A 15,542-nucleotide genomic window follows, 5' to 3' on the forward strand; every position below is an offset into this window, starting at 1 on the left:
CAAGAGTGCTAACTCAAATAATGTTTCATGACTGTATGGAAATTGCCTAGTTTGGGTGTGTTGTTTTTCCTCCTGTTGGGACTCCAGAGGGGGCTCCTTTCTTAAAGGACTGGTATGGTTCCAGTGGAGAAAGCTAGATAATCTTTTGGGCTAAGCTCAGGCAGTGAATCCACAGGGATGGATAGAGGCATACTGTGTGCTCTTCCGGATGTCGTGGGAGAGCAGAAATGCCCTGAACCAGTCCCTCCTCTTCCACTTGGTTGTACTCTAGGTAGGCAGACACCATGACAGACAAAGGAAGGTGGCATGTCATGACCACCTTGTCCTTAGGATCATTATATCTGGGAAGCCCTAACGGCTTTCATATACATGACCTGATCTCATCTTCACTAGATCCTTACCTGAAAGAGTCTCAGTAAACTTGAAAGAGCACTAGACTTAGAGTTAGACTAGTCAGACTTCTGGGATTTTCCACGAGTCACATAACCACAAAAACCTCCATTTTCTCCTCTGTAAATTTGCTTTCCTCATCTCTGTTCTCACTCTTCCCAGGATTATTAAAAGGATCAAATAAAATAATGGATTTGAAATTGTTCCTTACACGGTGGGAAACTCAACAAATAGGAGATACCCTGCACATTGTGATGGGCAGGTAATAAGTGTTCTGCACATTCCAGGAATGAAAACACACGATGTTAATGGCAACCTAAAGGCCAGAGACTTGCCCAGGGTCTTGTGGCTTGTCTTCAGCAGAATCCTGGATCTTCATCCAGGAAGGGGTATTTCCAATGTCACCTGTGATTGTTTCTCTCACGGTGGGATTCAAACAAAGAGGAAATCAGTGAGAAGTATAACCATGAGGCAGATTTCATAAACCATCAAGTGTTCACGGAGCTCCTCGGATGCATTTTTTTAAACCCACAAAATAGAAAGTTATTCCCAAGGCCGATCCAAGGTAGTGGTGATTGTGCCACATGGTAGAATGTCAGTGACAGTGCCTGGTCAGGGACCCAAGGAGATACTATGTCCAAAAAAAAAAAAAAAAAAAAAAAAAAAAGAAAGAAAGAAAGAAAAGAAAAGAAAAGAAATGACAAGGGTAATGGTATTCTATTGTGCTTTAAAGTTTCTTTAGACTTTCATGTATAGTAGAATATTTGATCCTTTCAGAATTCCATAATATAGGGAAGAAAGACATCTCTATTATCCTCCAACTTGAAATACAGAACCTAAAGCCTTGGAGAGTTTAAAATAACTTATCCAAGGTCATAAAACCTGTAAGTGGTGAGTCTAGAGTCAAGTCTTGTTGAGACTTCAAATTCTTATCTCCATGATGCTAATGCCACCAGTTGTGTACATGAAGCCTTGGACAATTGGTTTATTTTGCCTATATTGAAGATTTCTTGTAGTGAAATTAGCCCTAGAAAAGAAGTGGGCAGTTTTGTTCAAGCAGCCCAATGTAGGGGTGAGGGGTGGGGCACCCTGATCTGATGGGCTGCATCCTAGAAAGCCACTGACATGATCTTGGCTAAGTTAGTGTCTTTGTTCTCTGATCTGGAGGATGAATGGGTTGGATTCTTCCCTCTGGCTCTAAATACTATGTTTTGAGAGACATGGATGAAAGGAACTATAATTCTAACCTTTCCTAAAGATATAATATGGAGAATAGGAGTTATTCTTCATACTATGCTGGTTCTAATAATTCATTTTATTTGGTAGAGTGCTTTAAATTTTTCAAGGGCTTACCCCATCCTGTTTCATTCATTCTCACAATTTTCTTTAGAGAGGTTGGCCAATGAATGATTTTTATGACTTCTTCTGACCATTCTTGCCTTTCTGTTCCTTAAATAGACCTAGCCTAGACCTTCATCAGGATCCAGGATCCTTGTACTTGTTATTATCTCTGTTTGGAATACTGTTCTCTGCTATTTCTTGACCTGCTCCTTCTTGTCACTGGAGTTGGGCTCACATGCCACTTCTTCAGAGGGGCCTTTGCATATTCTCCCACTCAAAGTCCCTATGGCCCAGTTATTCCTTATCACACTGACCTGCTTTATTTCCTTCAGAGTATTTATTGCCCCCTGAATTGTGAAGGTTATTTCTTTACATTATCTGTCTCTCCATGCTGGAATTTCAGTTTCAGTAGAGCTGTTTTCCTGGTCTGTATTATAGAACAGTGCTTAGCACATGATAGGAGTTTAATCTTTGTTGGCTGAAATAAACATCTTATGGGAAATTCAGCAACTTGTTCAAGATTACATAGTCAAGGTGTGAATGAGCTAGGATCAGAATTCCATCTCTCTACTCGTGTACAGTTCTTTCCACTTGATATTATGCAGCCAAGATACATGCTTATTTATACCTAGGAGTTCCTGATGACTACCGATAAAATTTAGAATGATGGTGAGGCATTTATGTGAAACCGAATGCATTTCTTAAGGGAAATGAGGAAATCCCTGAGGCTTCTACCTTTTAGCTTATGATAACAGAACTTTATAATCTGTGTGATTTGTATATTCAACATCAATCATCCCATATTTGTTTTAACTCATTTTAAAAGGAAGCTTATTTTAGGAGCACTTTCAATAGTTTTTATTGATGACGCTTGGATTTTAAAATATATACACACCATCACGCACACACACTCGCGAGAGAACATGAACAGTGACATATGGGTTAGATTCCCGGTCAAACTGTGGAGATTTTCTCTCTGACAGAATCTCAGAGGGCTTTAAGTGTAAGACATCAAACACATGAAGTTGCCAGGACATGGCTGTTCCCTCTAAAATCAGACTCAGAGGTTACAGTACATGTATTTCCTTTTTTTTTTTTTTTTTAGTTTAATTATTTATTTTGAGAGAGAGAGAGAGAGAGAGAGAGCAAGTGGGAGAGGGGCAGAGAGAGAGAGAGAGAGAGAGAGAGAGAATTCCAAGCATCTGCATAATGTGGAGCCAGACATGGGACTTGATCCCATGACTGTGAGATTGTGACCTGAGCAGAAATCAAGAGTGGGATGCTCAACAGACTGAGCCACCCAGTCACCCCTACACATCTTTCCTTGATGGTCTAGTTTTCCTCAGTCATCCACTATGAATCTGTCAGTTTGTTGGAACTTGTTTTGGGGATCAGGCAGAGTTGAGTACCACCTAGGTTACCTCTTAATTGTATAGTTTATTTACTGCTGTGGGAAGCAAATGGCCTTTTGTTTGCCCTATGTTTCCTCTTTTTGGGCATTAAGGAAATTCCCTAAGGATGAAAATTTTTGAGAGTTGGTGAGCAAGGCCATGTTTATTGATTTCCCCGTCTCTGGACTTTCTTGAATCTTCACTCAGCCTTCTACTTCCCTTTAGAGAATAAATGTTACTATTCCATCATTTTAAGACCATTGTCCCCTCTCCTTGTTGATTTTAGTTGTGGTTTTTCCCTTTTGTTATCTCCTTATTGAGATAGAATGTCCCCAACAGCACACAGCATTTCTAGTTTAGGCCAAGTATGATTTTGTAAAAGGACAAGTCAGCATTGGCATTTTCTCTTATGTCTTTAGTGACCTGCCAGAGTTTTGCCACCTTGGATTTTGTGAGTGTGACCTACTCCTAACTGAAAGAACGTTGTCATTCTCCTTTAAGTATTGTCCAATAACTCACCCTAAATCAAAGTATTACCTATCTGTGTGCAAGCTAAACACTTTTTAGTTCTTTCTTTTTTCTCATCCCCTCTTCCTAGAGTTTTCCCCTCTTTTTATAAATGACCTTGTATAGTTCTATATTTCATGGGGTACTTATTCCCCTGGATCATTGCTGTCTATCAGTCCCACTATGGATTTTTCACTGATGAAGCTTGCAGAGATATGCCCATTCATCCCACCCTTTATTTCTGGTCTGTAAGCTATCTTCCTGTCTTTGACAGAGTACCTCCTTTTCCTTGGAAATGCAGTATTTGAATAGTTCCTGGTTGATGTCTCTTCCAAAGATTTTGAAAGCTACAGAGTTGACATTCTTGATTTTCCCTGTATATGTGCTTATTGGCTCATAAAGAAAATGTGCCTCCCAGACTTTTGGGTTAGTATTGATATCAGCCCAGATTTAGACCTACATTCTAGCACACGTAGAAATGCAAACATGTGATTTTAGGGCTTTTTGACTTTTTTCCCCATAGAATTACATGCTTTTCCATACCACTTATTTATGGCATTACTGTGCCATTTATACAGTTATAAGCAGAAGTCATTGGCCAAAGCAAAAAGGCAGATATGTCGTGTGGAACTTAGAAATCAGAGTTTTGGACAAATAAGCTTTCATGATAAAGACCAAAGGAAGAAGGCAGGGTAAGACCCCACCTAGGACCTATAGGGAGGAGAGCATGTGTTTCTAGCTCTAAGACAACATCAACTCCATTTGGCAAAGAGAAGCTATCTATGAGAGAAAGCAAGCTTCCTTTGTCATCAGTCAAGTGTCCCTTGAAGATGTGGGGCTTCCTTCTTTTCCCTCTCCTGCCAATGAGAAGTTCAGTGGCACAGGGTTGGAGGACCACATGGGACCAGAGGAGTGAGGAGATGTATTGACTTTCACTTGATTTACTCAAGCAATTGAGTTTGTCTGGGGAAATGTGATCTTCTCCATCAGCTGTCATGCTGAGATGCTCCTGTCATGCTGTCAGTAGCTTTCAGTTTTTGATTCTTCTCTCAAATTTGCTGTCTATCCACTAGCAGAACAGACGAAAGGTACTTTGGATACCAAGAAGGGAGAGCATTTTGAGCTGTTACCTGGGAATCCGTTTACAGACTTAGAAGGCCTGTCAATTTAATCATGATGGTGTGTAGTAATGTACAAAGAACAATAATGCTTTTGAAGGTAATTTAGATTTCTCTTTAGGAATGATTTTATTTATGAGGAGATGAGCATGAATAGTGCCAGGACGAGAAAGGGCACTGCTGTGTAGGCAGGCTTGTTTCCTTAGTTATGGTGATATAGCTTAATTCGATATAGTACAGTAGCAATAATTGGAAGGATATTTCATTTATATAGCACCTGTCAGCCTGAAGTGCTTTCAGAATCTCCACAAACAGGCACTGATTTCCTTCTCAAAAAAAAAAAAAAAAAAAATGCCATTGAGTTGAAGATGGAACTGAGACCAGCCCCAGAACCTCCAACAAAATACGTAACTGAGTGGCCCATTGTGGTAGACAACCTGGGAATGAGTACCCCTCATTTTATGAAACAGGTGAATTAATGAAAATATATGTAGAAATTGAGGTTTTTTGGAAGTCAGTTCTTCAAAACTAAATACTAACACTTTAGGTATTGGCCATTTAAAGATAGTGCAGGAAAATCCTTAAGAAAAGAATGGAAAGAAAAAAAGAAACATTTCTTGTAATGTGAATAAAGACCTGATTTGTCTGTTTCACTCATTTGGACTTGCATACATTCAGGTTTTTGTTTGTTTGTTTGTTTAGTTTGTTTTTAAGACAGGAACTAAGTTATGCTTTAAAGATCAATGGCAAAATGCAGCCCCAGAGGATAATTTCCCAGATGATGTTGGGTAGAAAAAAACCCTCCAGCTACTGAAAGAAGTTCACCCTCAGGAGTGTAGAATCTTAGTTTCTGGCTGGTTCCTGGAAAAGCCAGTCATGTTGGTGGAAAGGGTATCCCTCCTCTTTAGCAAAGGGGAGGGAATCTGCCTCCTTTCACAATGCCTTCCCCCAGCAGCAGAAGGTAGAGGTGGGGGAAAAATATATCCTTGGGGATTTACCCAGTGACTTTAGGGGACAGCATATAATTTTCGATGCATTTTCAAGTTATGATGTCACTGTATGGAAGCTGGCGTGTTCACTGGCAGAGCAACTCAAGTCGAGCCTCTGTTTCTTCTGGATGAGGATCCTATGGAAGGTTTCAAGGTATGACTTTAGATGGCTGAGCCATTAGCAGAGTGAAGGGAACAGGTGCCCGGAAGCCACAATATTCTGCAGAGCTTTAAGACCTTATCTTTTTAGTATGTTGGCTCCCTTATGTTGTTATTAGTTCTGCTAGAAACACTCCTAAGAAGGGAGTGGAATTGTTTATGGAAAAGACAAGCACCCCACACTAATTTAATTAGGAAAATTATCATTCATAAAAATGATCATTTAAACATATGAACGACACTCAAGAAACTTATTTTTCCTTGTGGTTTAAAGCCAATCACTGGCTAAGCAAGTCTTCTATCCATTGGCTTTAAAGTGATCATTCATTCATATATAGTGACCGTGGCTAAAAGGAGAAAAGGAAACATGGGGTTTGTCCCTGCTTTACCAAAAACAGCCCTGGGACCTGAAAGGAATCATTTAACACCCCATTGCTTCATTTTCCCTCTGTAAAATGAAGGACAAAATGATCATAGGAACGTTTTCCAGCTCAGTGTTTCTAAGGCTCAAAAATGTAAAGCTGCCGTCAAATCCAGGTCTTGAAATGATGTTTCCTTCCTGTGTTTCAGCAAGTACAAGCATGCTCTCTTGAGTCTGACTTCATTCAGTTTATTGGAAGATGTAGGGAGAAAAGGACATGATCTAAGTGTTGGTCCAGGAAGTAAGTGGGGGGCCGCTGAGCAGAGTCTGTTTGCAGCGGACTGTGTCCGTTTCACTCTCTCCATTCACCCTGAGACTCATGTTCGGGCAGCAGCCCATCACCTCCTTGCTCTCTTGCTCCTGCTTTTCTCTTGTCTTCTTCAGAAACAAACAGAAGATTTGATTTTTTTTTGGTGATTCTCTGTTCTTATCTGTTAACGGAGAAGGAAGTAAGATGGACAGTGGGCTCTTAGCAGCTCGAGTCTGTCCCAACCTGTATGCATAGTAAACTAACTCCTCCCACATTCCTGAAATTTAGCAAAACCAACTCTGACACGCCTGGTTTATGTTAGTTTTATTTCAGAAAGTACTTTTCCACACTGATTCCTCCTGATAAGGCCTGCCTGGGGCTGCTTTGCTGGCCCCGGGAGAGTCAGAAGTTATTGTGTGGCAAGCTGTGTGATCCAATTCACTGGACAAACCCAGGAATGATGTAATTTACCCAGATCTATTCTTCAAACCAAATCTCCACCCATTAGGATATTTTTCTCCCTTCTCCTTTGAGTCCTGGTAGCTGCTGCCTGGATTATGGTTCTAGGATCCTTGCAAGAAGAACAGCCTGTGTTTTCTGTGGAAGAAATAGCCACATATCCCACTGTCATTTTTCTCTTGGGATTATTTTTGCTCCAGAAAGGGGAATTTGGGTACTTGGGGCTCAACCTAAACAACAACACAATGAAAGTAATAATAACGAATCCTCAACTGAACCATTGTGCTCATCAGCAAGTGTTATTCAGTTCCTTCCCTTTACCAGGCACTTGGAAAGATAAAAGGCAAGTCTAAATATTATAGCATCCAACTTATTAGTCCCACATGAACTCATGTTTACAAAGTTTTTTTCTGAGCAGAAGGTATTTATTAGATAATCATTTGGTAATTTTTTCATTTTGATTAATCAAAGCCAACCAGAATTTCTGATCCATAATAACCAGTGTAATCATGTAAGACACTATAAAGCCATATACAAGCTGAGAACTTTGCTGTTTTAGTTAACATGGGCAGCATCATCCCCAGTACGTGTAAGCCTCCTCTGTGCTTTTTGAAGTTGATTCGCATGATTCGTTCACAGAGCAGTAGGGTGTAGGCTCTCCACATTGGCTGCTTAGCAGAATCACCTAGAGGGAGGCACTCTTAAGACCTAGGATGCCTGGATCTGACTCCCCCAGGGTCTGTTTAGTTGATATGGAGGTGCTAGCTGGACACTGAGGTTTTCAAGCGGTATGCAGTCCATGTTGAGTATTGCTTGTCTAGAACTTCTTGCCTCCGAGAAATTTACAATTTCTTGGGTGAGATAAAATGAACATCCCTTGAAAGAGAGTAAGTACTCTGAAGAAGTGTATGGCCTAGACAAGCTGTAAGAGTATTTGTTTCCTCAAGCATAATATTTACTTATTCAGTAATGTATTTTTTCAGAAAGATTGACTGAACATCTAGTATGTGCCAAGCACCGCTGCAGACGTGGAGGGCACCAAGGGAGCAGAGCTAAGTGAGGAATCTGCCTGTTGTGGAGTTCAAGGTTGCCAGTGGGTTCCAGAGATTCTGAGGAACTGGTTGCCCTGGAGGCAGGCTTGGTGGGATTGGTGGAGAAAAACAGGGTAGAGAGGGGCCCTTTCCTGGCACTACAAACAAGATAGGAGACTCGGCCATCAGACATCAGACCACTGAGGTGCTGAGTATGTGACTTTGCTTTTTTATGTTTCACCATAGAAAATACATGAATTCTGATGAGAATATGAAGATTATGAGTCTTTAGCCCCTTCAGAGAGGACCTCGGACACACCCCTTTGAGTGAACTTTTTTTCCTATTAATGTCTATTGGCAGCTTAAGACATTCTAGAACAGTGGTTCTTGGGGTGGTTTTGCCCCTGCCCAGTAGGAGATATTTCAGCAATGTCTGCAGATATTCTGGATTGTCACGACTGGCTGGGTAGAGGCCAGGGATGCTCCTAAGTATCTTATAGTGTGCAGAATGATTCAGTCCCAAATGTCACAATTGCAGTGGTTGAGAAACCCTGTTTTAGAGAGAAGGAAGAAAGATGGGAAAAAGACATCCTGTGGGTATTCCTCTCCCCCCTCCCACACATCTCTGTGCATAGTTGTGCACATGCACATCAGTGCTTTGCTTTGTGGGCCCCCCACCAGCCCTGGGGGAGACTTGCATCTTCCAGGGGTGGGGCCATAGTTAGGGTCTCCATGCCTCCCCTAAAGCACATTGTTTCCTTGTGCTTTCACCACACTGGAGAAATTCCCGTGGAGAAGTGCCCTTTGGTTGCCCATATGTTTTCCTGCTCTGTTTTACCAGCACCTGGGCCTCTGCCCTGGTTAGGGTTGAAACTGAAACATTATGGTTTTTTTTGTTTTTATTTTTTTTCCCTCTGGGGGCAATTGATAGCTAACAAACTCTTCCCTGGACACTGAGAAATTTAGAACTTCTAAATAAAGTTTTGACTCCAGTCTTTAAAAGCACAGGGTGAAGTCAGCTGAGGCGGGTGGGTCAGTTGCTCTAATGTGATGGGTGGGGGAGACAGGAAACCATTAGCTATTGCTTCTTCCTCCTCTCCCTAACTGTGGACAGGGCATCCATTTGGAGCCAGAAACCTGCATATGAATCCTGACACCCTTAGCCCTGCAGTTTGGGGTGAATCACTTCATCTCCGACTCTGTTCCGTCTTCTGCAAGGTGCTGTTCATTTGGGGAGCATTAGATTTAATGTATATAATGTGCCTGATACATAGGAGGTGCTTAATAAATGGTAGTTTTTACAGTGTTATTATCTGTAAAGGGAGAGGACAGGACTGGGTGATACCAGTATCCATCCAACTCCAATATTCAAATATATTGCCATGTTGTAAAATAGGCTTGGCTTGCACTGAAATAAGGAGGAAATGTTTTATATTTGTGTGAAAGCGAAGATATGAATGTCTGCATGTGTTCCACGCAATTTTTAGGTCACATCGAATCCTATTTCTTCCTCCCCAACGAGCCGAAGCGGCAACAGCTGGAGGACAAGGTACAGTGCCTGCGGTCTGGCTGAGAAATGGCCAGAGCTGTACCTGAGCCACCTCCCAGGGAGCATGCTGTGCACCCGACGTGCGCTCTGTGTCCCGGCCGAGCTGACACAGGGACAGCTGCCAGTGCCTGCTGGCACATGGACTTTCGTGTTGCCCACAGCTACCTGGAGCACCTGAACCTGCGGCCTGCGTTCATCCCCCCCTGCCAACCTGGCACCGGGATGTGTTAATTGTCTTTGCCTGACCACTTCCCCCTCATGCGCTGCCTCCCCTCCACAGACACCACACGTATCAAGTATGAATGCCAGTGTTTGATGTTGGCTGATGTGAGAAGTTTGCCTCCCACCTTTTTTTTTCTCCTTCCAAAGGAGAACAACCTGAATACCACACACGGTGTTATCTTGCTCTGACTTTGAAGAGGAATTTCTCCCCTTAGGGCTCTATTCCTGGTGTAGCATAATCTAAGGAGGAAAAAAAAAAAAAAAGTTTATCCCAGGGAAGCCAAGTCAGCCAAGAGTTATTCAGAGTGTCTGACTGCCTGTTATATTTAGAAACTACGCAGAGGCCAGCTTGAAGAATGCTCAGAGCCTTTCCAACAATGAGTGGTCCTCTTTGAGTCCTTCTGCTTACTTGAAGCGGCCAGACAAAGAAAGTCCCCCTTAGCCTACAGTGTCTGTCTGGCCATCATTATCTGAGTGCGATAGGTTTGGAGATGAGGAGACCAGCAGCTCTATACTGTTAGGAACCTAAAATTAAAGGCTGGGATCTCCAAATTGTTTAGTGTCCAATGCTTCCCTTTCTGCAGAGGCACGTGTCAAAGCACATACCACTTGATCCTCTGGACCTGTTTTGTTATCTGTAAAATGAGGGGACTGGACTTAATGCTCTGAACCTTCACTGCACGTTGAGATCATTTGTGGAGCTTGTTAAGAATATACGCACCACTGGGGCACCTGGGTGGCTCAGTCGGTTGAGCGTCCGACTTCGGCTCAGGTCATGATCTCACAGTCCATGAGTTCGAACCCCGCATCAGGCTCTGTGCTGACAGCTCGGAGCCTGGAGCCTGCTTCGGATTCTGTGTCTCCCGCTCTCTCTGGACCTCCCCCGTTCATGCTCTGTCTCTCTCTGTCTCAAAAAAAAAAAAAATAAATAAATAAAAAAATAAAAAAAATGAATATACGCACCACTGCTGTGTGACCAGAGATTCTGATTTACAAGGTCTGGTTGGTGCCCATTGGACCTTGGCGTGTTCTCAGTGCTCCTCCTCAGGTAATTCACATTTCTAGCTATGGTTGACAATCACTGTCAAGTGCTTCTCAAAGTGTGGCCCCAAGAGCAGCAGCAGCATGTGGGAGCTCATTAGAAATGCATATTCTTGGACCCCACCCCCCACCTACGGAATTAGAGACTAATGGTTGGGACCAGCAATGTGTTCTGTCAGATTTTCCAGGTAGTTCTTATGCATGAAAAAGTTTGAAGAAGCAGTAGATTGGGTAACTTTTTAAGGGTTCCTACTAGGTTTTAAGATCTATAATCCTATAAACAGTCTAGATAGGGTGCGAGATCAAGCCAAGGCCACACAGCTTGCAAAATAGGTGGTGGAGTATTTACTAGAATCTCTGCTTTCAACTACCATCCAGAGCTTCTTTAATTATCCAATTAGGAAAATGTTTAGGATTCATGGCATGTTTCCCTCTCTCTGTTCTCTGTTCCTTTCTCTGTCTCTTTCTGTCTCTCTCTCTCTCTCTCTCTCTCTCTCTCTGGATTTAGCTTCTAAATCCTGTGAGCCACAGGATTGTGGAGAAAAATGTTATTTTTAGCTCATGGGGTACCTGCAAGGTAGGATATGTCCATTGTAAAGAGAAATTATTCTTTAATTCTTAGGCATGTAGCAAGGGGTGATCTATTTGGGAATTATTGGCCCCTTTATTGGTTTCTGCAACCACTGTGACCAAGTGGTTTGTGTTGAAGTTGGTTGGCAGGTGAGTATCAAGATCACAGGACAGCCTGCACAGTGTGAAGAGGGAAGCAGTGAACAGGAGGGAAAGTGGCCAAGGCACAGCACCTTTCTCTCAGGACACAGCTGTGATTCCTTTGAGCTTTTCTGCAAAAATATCTACGATTGCTGTCATTGTACTGTGTCTTGTAAAACCCACTCTCAGTAGCGGTTACAATAGTTTTCAAAAAAAAGATGTTCTTCAGCAGGGTCTGGAGTGAGTTTTAGGGCTGAATTTGAGATGTCTTAAGAAGCAGCTTTATCTGATTGTCCTCTAGATTAACAAGGAACTTGCTCATAGCACTCAACAACAAGAGGCAGATCTAGGATTAGAACCTCGGCTTCCTAACACCCAGGCTGAAGTATTAGGGGTTAGAAAGAATAAGCGGGCTTCCGGGACGGTTTGAACTTGCACACAATTGGGGAGGATCCTGGAGGCTAACAGGGTGACTGACAGGCTAACAGGGTGAAGGGAAGGAGCCTTAGAGACTTTCCAGTAAATTGCTCATCTTATGGAAAGGGAGATGGGAGCCCGGATGGGGGAAAATCACCTGCTGAAGGTGACAGGTGCCGAAACAGATCCCAGTCCTTGCGAGGCCATTCTTATCCAGTGCTCCTTCCATCTGGCACTCCACATTATTTTTTAAAGTCACCAAGATAGAGGATTTGCTGATCCCCTTATCTTCACATCCACCTCAGGCGGTGTTAAGTAGACAATATTGAGGAAGGATGTGTCTTGGGATCCTGATTCAGTTTTTTAGGGATGTACCATGGGAGACAAAATGTTTCTTAGGGTCCAAGATTTATGTGTCATAAATTCCTTGGATTGTAAAACAGAGAAATGTAGATGGACACAAGATCTTCTAACTGAAATGATAGGCAGAGCTCAACTCCCATGGAGGATCATGGCTTTCCCAGATTTAGCAGAGGTCCTACCCTCTGGTTTCAAAAACTATACACGATTCCCCTGCTGCAGAAAAGCAAGTCACTCTTACTTAAGTGCAATACATCTAGAGTAAGAGAGTGGTCTTATCAGGAGATGTTTCTGTGAATAACGGCACTGCTTGCCATGGCGTTTTACTGATACACCAGTGAATCTTCTCACAGTCCCATTGCTGTTTTCCCACCCACTCTCTTTTCCTTCTTGGAATGCCATGGCTTATGAAAGCGCCATCACTAACCGTGATTATTAAAAGACCATGTGCGGTCTCTTGGTTAGTCAGCCTCAGGTTCTTCTTTGAGGCCCACAATGTCAGTGGCCCCTAAAGTCCTGTTGTTCATGCGTTGCTCCTCAAGCACACTTAAAACCAGGTCTTCCTCATGGCCTGGCCTGGGTTCCTTTTATTCACTACAGATTTTATTAGGAATAGAGTGTTGCAGACTCCCAGGGGCGGGGGGAATTTTTTTCCCCTTTCTATGTCTCAGTCTGCCCACCTGCAAACTCTGGGCTTTACTGAAGTTGTTTATTGGTCACATCCAGGGATGACACAACCTGATGAGACCCTGAGGAGCTATTTTGAAGCGGAGTAGGCTATCGATAGCAGGTCTATTTTAGACCTGCCTGGGGGCGCCTGGGTGGCTCAGTTGGTTGAGCGTCCAATGCTTGATTTCTGCTCAGGTCATGATCTCATACTTTGTGAGATGGAGCCCTGCATCGGGCTCTGTGCTAACAGCATGGAGTCTGCTTGGGATTCTCTCTCTCCTTCTCTCTGCCCCTATTCCCCTCACTTTCACTCTTTTGCTCTAAATAAATAAAATTTAAAAAATCAATAAAATGAAGTGCCTGAGACAAATACACCACGCTCTGTGCTGACCCGCACATTTTGAAAGATTGAAATCATTGTTTAGAAAACCACCAAATACACACATGCACACACACACACACACACATACACAAGCCCTTGCCCTATTAAATAGAGTTCTCTGAACTCTGAACAATTGTCTGCCGAATTGTTAGTAATGCAGGAGAGATCACCAGGGTCTTTTAAGATAAGTGGAACATTTGCCTCCACAGCAGATGTCCCCAGTCTGTGATTTTCAGTGAGCCCTGTGCTGTGGTTTAAAGTGTTTTAGCTTTCTGTCTCCCTGTCTGGATGCTGGTCCTTCCCTTTTCCACTGTTAAACATAAGCAGTTTTTTTCACCAAACCCACCTTCCAATTTGTGCTTCCGATTCGCCGTCAATGGAAAACAACATAGCCAAGCTGGTAGAAAATGTACCAAAAGAGCAAATACGTTCTGATCCAAGACCTGAGCAGCTTCTCTACTGTGGAACTTACCTTCCACAGGTTTTCTTATTTAGTCGGCTTCGGCGAACTCACTTATTGAGTATTTGAAAAGCGAACATCGATATTTTATGGATTGAGTTTCCCTCAGGATTGTGATTCCTCCCAGGGCCACAGAGGACATGGGCGATCATTACATACGACTGAGTTAAGCACAGTTTCAGAGCTGGAAGAGTTCATGAATGTCACGCCGGAGGAGACCTGGCGATAACCAAGGGGAAGGCTTGTCCAGCCTCTGAGTGTGCATTAGGATGACCAGGAGCTACTAAAGCACCATTGCTTGTTTCCCACCTGGAGAGATTCTTATCTGGGGTGAGTCCCAGGATCTGTATTTGTTAAAACTCTTCCTGTGATTCCAGTCGCAGCAGGAGTTGAGAGCCAGGCATCTCCTGTTACAGATGAAGAATATAAATCCCAGGGAGTGGAGTGGCAGGCAAGACAGCATTGTCTCTGCTCACAGTCAGCCAACAGGCCTACAAATGGCAGAGTGCTGTTCTGGTAGCTTCTTTACATGCAGTCTTGTCGAAACAGCTCTCACTCCTTCAACTGTTCCTCAAGTGGCTTGGTTTCAGGATTTGGCCAACACATATGCACACGCACTCCACAAACACACACACACACTCCACTTCGATAAACTGTGGGATGTTCTGCAATGGCAAAATGATCACCTCTTTCATTTCCTCTCTTTCTCCTTCTCTGCTCTTTTCTTTTGGACTTCCTCCCCCCTGAAAGAGGGTAAATACAGCCTCAGGAATGCACTTGCTCAATACTGTTCCCTGAACTTGATCTGCCAGTGATGTATTAATTAGCTGGTGCAGTGCACCTTAACAAACAGGTTACAGGCAGCTCCTGGTGTGCGTTAATGCTTAACCAGAGATGCTCAGCAGTGGTCTTCTTTGTGGCCTAAATGTAAAGAGGGATGTGGTTGACTTTATTTTTATAGATGTTTTCTTATAAGTGTTGACATATTGTTTCAAGGCCATATGCCAGCATATTTGCTATGAGTTGTCTCACATATGTTTAAACTTTTGAATAATAGCATATATTCTATAAGTTGTAAGTCCAAAGCCTCAATTTCCGCATACATGACCATGCTTATGTTTTCTCACGTGCGTGTGTTACTAACTGTATATGGCGTGACTTCCACTCTGCCGTTATGTTTCAAACTTTCCTTGAAATCAGTGAGTGAGATCCCTCTCACGTAAACTCCAAGCTATGGTGGCTTATTCCCTGTTACCCTGAGGAAACGCCTCCGACATTCCCTTGTCCCTACCCACTGTACAGCCTCGTGTGGGGCCTCCCCATCCAGGCTGAATTGCTGATACAGACTTGGGATCTCCCAGTGTTCTCCTGGCAGGAGGAGCAGCAGTATCTGGGGCCAACTCCCACCTGCAAAACCAAGCCTTGTTCTTCCCTCAAACCCAGAACTCTAGGGGCTGGTGCTAATGGAAGGCAGGTGGGAAAAAATGTGTTGCTCTCCTGTGATTGAGAGAGAGAGCTAAATTAGCACAGCAGCCAGTGTTGGTTGGTTGTTTTAATTAAGAACGCAGCATTTGTACGTAAAAAAAAATTTTTATGTACAATTATACTCTTGCACCCGGTTCCCAAACTCTGTCTGCCTTCCATGTTCCCCGTCCCCTGATCCCATCCCAAATCA

The 15,542-nt window shown here is 43.1% G+C and overlaps 1 protein-coding gene across 3 annotated transcripts in view; it reads left to right on the plus strand.

The window, feature by feature from the left end:
• Positions 1-15,542, plus strand: part of SETBP1 (SET binding protein 1) — a 375,264-nt gene that overhangs the window by 98,102 nt on the left and 261,620 nt on the right. The gene's annotated exons all lie outside the window — the stretch shown is intronic.

The sequence above is a fragment of the Panthera leo genome, chromosome D3 (assembly GCF_018350215.1).
Source record: "Panthera leo isolate Ple1 chromosome D3, P.leo_Ple1_pat1.1, whole genome shotgun sequence".
In the NCBI taxonomy this organism is placed as follows: domain Eukaryota; kingdom Metazoa; phylum Chordata; class Mammalia; order Carnivora; family Felidae; genus Panthera; species Panthera leo.